We start from the raw sequence: 6,900 nt of genomic DNA, 5'->3' as shown, positions 1-6,900 counted from the left end.
GTATTTATAAAATACATGGACTGGAACAAAATAAAGGAAAAACAGGCCCTGATGAAACAGATAACCTTACTGAAATAGTCTCTGCCTGTGGACATTGCTCTCTATCTACAAAAGCAAGTTCAAAGATGTTGCTATTTCTGGCTGCGAGATAAACGGAGTTCAGGACATTTCATAACAAAATGCAAAAACAAAAAAAATGTCCTTCAACATGAACAAAATGGCCTGAAACCTGTTTCAGAGGAGTGAATAATAAGAGATCTACTGTCAAAGAAGTTCAATTTTCCGTCTACTCTTGATATTTATGCGCATATATACATATATAAAAACTGCACTTGAGGTGAGTGTTGATAAAAATAACAATTCCATTCATTTCAGCTTGAGTACGTGAACATGAGATGCTTTCTTTGCTCTTTGATGACTTGCACCTGCACCTGTTACTGTGCTCCCTGCAGTTATAAGCAGCGTCAGGTTGGTGCAGCGATTCTAATTTGACATCTTGTGTTTGAGCTGCATTTAAATGCATGCTTTTCATCCTGTCATTTCAGCTTCCTGTCACATAACCCAACAATGGAGCCACCGCAGAGTACAGACCAGTAACTTCCTCTGAGCAACGCTGACCTAAACCCAAATTTTTTTTCCAGCCAGAGAGAAATGTCAAGTCCGGAGCTAGAACTCGTCTGTTTGAGGGGAACATTGCAGCTAAATATAGCCTGCTAGCCTCTGTGCCGCCTGACATACATCACGCTCTACGGCTCCTGCTAAAAGTGGTGAATTTTGGCAGACTGCCATGCAGTCTCTAACTATTTAATATTGTAACTGTACAAAGAAAATTATACCTAAGCACTGGAGTGTACACTGTTGCCTGGTTACCTAATGCCATGTTGGGAATTCATCTTGCTATGGAACAGAAAACACTTAGAGCCGGAGCCAATAATAGATCCTTGGACCACACAAAAAATAGTTTAAGGGTGTCAACAAGAATGGCCAACGTGAAGTTGAGAAGCAAGAAAACATTTCACACGTCTCGGTGTACATTAATATGTGTTTTCTGGCTGATTCTGTATCTGTAACCCCATGTGAAATTATATAATTAATATTCATGTGACATTTTGCCAGTGGGATGATGGACAGACTGACAGCTTATCAACTAGTGTGAAAAACAGCTAAAGGACACACTGTGCCAAATGACAGTGAATCCTTTAAACTAATTATAAAATGCTTTTTTAAGTATGGTGCTTCATTGAAAATCTCACAAATCATCTCTTGGTTAGGACTACAGGAGGTTATAGGAGGCAGAATTTAAAAGAACAGAATATGGACTTATACACAATATTAAATATGGAATATAGAGCAGCGGTTGAAGTTATAGTTTTACAAATAAACCATGCAGTGTAACAAGTACATAACATAAAATTTAACAGTGATTATAATAATCAGTAGTGTAATAATTACCCACAAATATCAACTTACCATAATGTAGAATCAGTGGGAGGATTAACTGCAGACCCCGGTGGGAGTGAGGCTGAGAGAAAGTGGCAACTTTTCGAGGAAAAAAAAGTTAACTGGAAGACAAAAGAAAACACAATACATACAACTGTGAACAACTTCATTCTTTCATGCAGCCCAGTGTCACATTATCAATGGCCCAATTATTATTGCAGTCGTAGTGTCAAACCTTCAGGAGTTACAGAACTGGACAGTCCAGACCTGCATGTGACACAAATACTCTATTTATGAGGAGTCATAGTTATATGATTCTTGGAGAGTTCTCTCCAAAACTCATCTATACTTTATTTTTTTTGTAATCATGTGTAATGTTTGGTAGAATATGTATTATCTGCAAAGGCATTTTAAAAAGGCAATAAACAAAATATTTATATATAGAATATTTGTAATTCTGAAAATTGAGGTTTTTATTGATGTTTATTTTTTTTGCAGTCCCTGAGTGAATAATGTCCTGCTACTGTAAAACATACAATTTTTTATGCTATGTAGAACACACAATTATTAAAAAAAGACCCTTCTCCAGTCGAGCTGCATTGTCTGCTTCAGGACATGAAGGCAGCTGTCACACTGTCACAGTCAGTTAAGGAGGCCACACAAAAACAGGAAGTAAATCCTAACTGACAAAGCGTAATTCATTACTTTCATCACTGCAGTTGTGTAAAGGGGCATTGACGTTTTTCGTAACCTGCACACTTTAATCACACACCAAACTTTAACTCTTTAGGTCTTTGCTTGTGTCATTACTCTTAAAAACATTTTAAATAAATACCATAACCAAAAGACAGTTTTACAACGACAGATAAAAAGCACGCACCATGTCACTATAATAAATCTTTTATATGTACATGCGAACGTATCTTTGGCAGTGAATAATTCACAGATGCCTTGTTGTATCAAAGACAGTTTGTCTCATTAACACTTTGACTGGTACTATGTAATAATGCGTGAGACCAAGTGTACGATGCTGTTAAAATGACTTTCTCTCCATGACACAGCTCAGATGGTACCTGCCCCCTCAAGCCATCTGAGCAGTGCAGACATCTGTGAGCACTAACCTGCCAAGAACAAGTCTAATATAAAAATATGATAAATATTCAGAAATGGAAAAACAGTCTGAGGGTCAGTGGGAATGGATGAGAGTGGCTTTCATGTCAAGTTTGAGACATGTTTTTCTTGTGTCGCTGTCTCAGTGAAAATGTCATGTGGACGTTTGAAGGGTCTGTTGTTCTTAGAAAAACAACTCAACATGTTTCTGTGTCAGATTTAGTAGCTCAAGAAATCCAGGGTCTGGAATAAGACTGTGGAAAAAGATGTTTGGGCAAAATATCTCTGAAATTCCAAAGCAACAATAACAATTAGTTCTTGACCTGTGCCAATTTGTCTACCAATATTACTGTCCCAGTTACAAATGCAATATTAAGAAAAAAATATTACAAATGTGTACTGTTTAGTCCGTGCTTAAATGCTTTTTTCCGGGCTGTTAATTCTTCATGTACATAAAGCAATTCCTATTTTTGTTTTGCTTTTTTGTAAAGCAAACAGAAAATAAACCTAAAGATATGAATGGGCAAAACCAAATGTGTGACTGACACAGGAAGCAGTGGTGTGTACAGTACCGAAAACTTCACTTGAAAACTGAGAAGATACAATACAATGCAGTAATGATGTTAAATAAAGGTAAAGTATGCATAATTAGATGCTGGACTGCTCTACAGTGCAGAATGTGAATGAAATGATCTGAAAATAGGTTAATCTGCATCAAATATTGTGATGTGAAGCATCTACAGGAATTATCTAGGTTTTAGGAGCACAGCAGAGTAAATCATGCTGCAGAAAATCTCTTCGGTTTGTTATTTAACAGTTATTTTTAAATACAAATCAAAGTCATGAGTTTTTGTTTAGCTGTAAACAAGTATTTATTGGGGTAAATGTCTTCTAACACTCTTGATTAGATCATTATAAACTAATTATACACTTATAAAACAAGAATACGGAAAACATTTTTGACCAGATATATACTTCACCATTTAGCATACCTGAGTTTAAATTTAATAACTAACATTACTGACTTTAATGTCTCCATAGACGTAATTTCAACCATCTTTTCGTTAACCTTCAACACAGTAGTGAACTATGTTTTGATTAACGGTTTCCTATTTAATGGTTTAACATGTTTCCTTAGCTATAGTTTTACATAGTATGGTTTGTCATTCACTTTAAACTAAATAAACTTTATTAAAAACTTCCGTCCGTGGTGAATAACATCTACCTGAGGATGGAGCTGCAGGGGTTTGACGTCTGTGTTGCCAGGTGAGATGCAGCTGGACCCTAACTGAGCCATAAATAAATCTGTTTTGAGCGAAAGTCTGAGCCATGTCACTGACAACCTGCCTGAACCAATTGTCCCCGGATAATCCGTGTGATAGACTGCAGACGAGGTCAACTGCGGCCAACGTCTGTCCTCCGCAGCAGGTGGACTATAGTTCCTCAATATTCATCACTTTTTCGGCTAAAAATCTCAAAATAACTCTCCTGGTGGTGATGACGTCCACGTTACGTTACTGCCTCCCACAGCTCATATGAGACACGCTTGCAAGTTGTTCCGATGTTTATAAAACAGAGGGGCCAGACAGGGTCATTTTAAACTACTCCTGGCCCAGCCATGCTGTAATTAAGCGGCCAACAGGTGAACTGCATAACCCTTGAGTAGATATGTAGTGCGTACACTTATCAGGTAATGCGATTATTTGTTAGATAATCGGATTATTATAAAATAATTGGTAAGCACAAAAAGTCACAATAATAATGAGTAAAAAAAACATTAAGTATTAATAAAAGTAGTACGCTCTCTCTCTATCTATTATTTATTGTGTGCGCGTGCGTGTGCGCGCGCGCGGTTAGACAAGTCTTACGAACGCTATGACACCGTTTCAGTTAGAATGGCACCTGTGGCCAACAGAACCAAAGTGAAATGGAAGTAGTGCCATCTACTGTTCGTTTACGGCCATTATCCTTGATACCATTTAAACCAAATAAATGGTGCTTTAACAATAACTGAAAATATTTATAATTAATTCCTCAAGGAATCTTTATGATGCTTTAAGGTTCCAAATAGAAGAGAGTTGGAAGTTTTAAAATAATGAAGCTGTAAAAGCTCTCAACACCCAACATGAGCATGATGTACGTGTATGGACAACATCCTCACACTCCCACTGGTGGGAACTTTAGTTGAAAAAAAATGACAGAAGAGCCTTTATCCCAAACAGAAGCTGGGCTCAACTGACTGTGTGATTAGCAGAGATTATATGCAGATTTGTCATCGTCATAAATCTCCCGCCATCCAGGGTCTCACATTTTTATTTGTCACTTCAAAGCATTCTTTGGTATCTCTTCTTCGTTTACTGTTTGGCTCCCTGGACAAATGTCTCCCCTCTTAGAGGAGAAACATAGCACCTCTTTTGTTTCTGTTCACCTGTTTCTCACATCATTTTGCTCATCGTATGTCACTTTGTGAACTGATGTTTAGATACAGACATACGATAATTCCTCTTGTTATCTTTATACCCACTTATACCTGCACTAGTATTGGATTTTAAGATGATGTATCCTGATTTATCTGTTGATTTTGTGGCCTCTGGCTCTGCATGATTACTCCTGGAGCAATGATGGGAAATAGTGAAATTAAATTCTCTGTCTTCTCAACTTGTCACTGTCCTACAGCAGCTGGGACATGCTCAATGGGTACACCACTTTCACCCCAGGCCCCTGAATGTCCAGCTGTTTGCTATCGCTCATCCTGACGGCTGGTCAAACAGGGGCACAGCCAAACATCAGCGTATCTGGGGCTTAATCCTGCATGCCTATCACTGTGCATGACTGTTGTCCACGTAGGACCCCATAGCTGGTACCTAGATACCTGGACCATGTGTCTTTTCAGCAACAGCTATAGTACGAGTGTCACTGGTTTTGCAGTGTTTACAGATATTTCCTGCAAATATCTGGCTATAAGCCTACAGTATTGTTTGTGGTTGGACTGTTAAAAACTCTGTATATTTTGGTACCGTTCGTTCCCTCTCATTCACTCCTACCACGGTCTGCAGCCTTCACTGACGACACCTAACTCTAAGCATGGTAAAAATGTTGTAAATACTATTATGAAAAAGACAACAAACAAATACAAAAAGAAGAAAATGGCAGTACAAGATCAGTATACGGAGAGGGAGTTTCCAAGTTGACAACTATTTTAATCACATCTAGTTCAAAAGGAAACAACAATGAAAAGATGGGACCAAAAACATTTGTTATTCTTCTAAAATCATATTTCTTTTTATTCTTTTTAATTTTTATTACCATTGTACGCTTCCTTCCACGCAGACTACACCATCAAAAGTTAAGTAGTGCCTATAAACACATAGAGTCTAAACACAGGGTCAGAGGTCCAGATTTTAAGAGGGGTGGAGATTGAGGAGGTATGTGTGTAGGCATCTGTTTCCTTCATTATACTTCTTTGTACACAGCTTGTTCTGTTAATTTGTGGGAACTTCTCTTCTCTACGAAAGCCTCCCCAGTGAGAAAGAATTTCTGCTTGAGTTACTATGGCCTTTAGGGGGCTCAAGGACAGATCAAGAAGGATTACCCCCAGTAAAGGCAATGCAACCTGGGTACATCCAAAATTGTAAGCATAGCTTTGACGAACATTTCCCTCTCCTCTTTCTTTGTTTTCCTATGCCTTGAAATTTGACTCTGCTCTGGAAAGTTTCCTGGTGGTGAATATGAATTACATTCCTGCACACAGACCTTTCATTTTGCTTACTCCCATTTTACTTTTGCAAATAACAAATCTACTACTCTGGTAGATTACAATGGCATAAAGTTATATGATGAATATGCTGCAAATTGGGAAATTCTGACAAAATGCAAATAATGTCATGTTATACAACAATACATGTAATATATGAAGTTAAACTAAGTCACAATATTTCTTATTACTTGCTAGCATCATCATTTATGGATACATTAAAAATGTGATTTGATTTTTTTGTGAAGTTTTCACTCCATTTGTTGTTCCCATGAAATGTTTTTATTTAGTGCAAACACTGAGAGAGCACAAATCAAGATGATTTACAAAGGCTTGGTATGTTAGGAAATTTAGGGTAAAAGTCACACCGAGACACATTTGAATGCACATGGGCTTGACAACGGTCAAACCTAATAATACAAAATAAATTCAACGTTTTCCAAAGCCTGCTTGTAGTTAAATATTCAACCGCAAGAGGTCCGTGTTACGCTGCACGTTGATGTTTGATGAGTTTCTCTAAGGCATGCTTTAAAATCATATTTTTATCAATTGCAATAGATCAGTCTTTTTTATATTTCGGACAGGTTATTTCCACA

At 37.5% G+C, this 6,900-nt stretch overlaps 1 protein-coding gene across 1 annotated transcript in view; it reads right to left on the bottom strand.

Moving 5' to 3' along the window:
- hdac9b (histone deacetylase 9b) overlaps window positions 1–4,138 on the bottom strand; it is a 37,141-nt gene extending 33,003 nt beyond the window's left edge. Inside the window, exons 1-2 of the mRNA XM_017038175.2 lie at window positions 3,776–4,138; window positions 1,471–1,562 (exon numbers count right to left, since the gene is read on the bottom strand). The gene's annotated coding sequence lies outside the window, so the exon portion shown is untranslated. The remainder of the gene's footprint in view (window positions 1–1,470; window positions 1,563–3,775) is intronic.
- Between the last annotated feature and the right edge of the window lie 2,762 nt (window positions 4,139–6,900).

This window comes from Cynoglossus semilaevis, chromosome 13 (assembly GCF_000523025.1).
Source record: "Cynoglossus semilaevis isolate Cse_v1.0 chromosome 13, Cse_v1.0, whole genome shotgun sequence".
In the NCBI taxonomy this organism is placed as follows: Eukaryota; Metazoa; Chordata; class Actinopteri; order Pleuronectiformes; family Cynoglossidae; genus Cynoglossus; species Cynoglossus semilaevis.
Note: the sequence above shows the minus strand (reverse complement) of the source record. Positions and strands in the feature narration are given on the sequence as shown.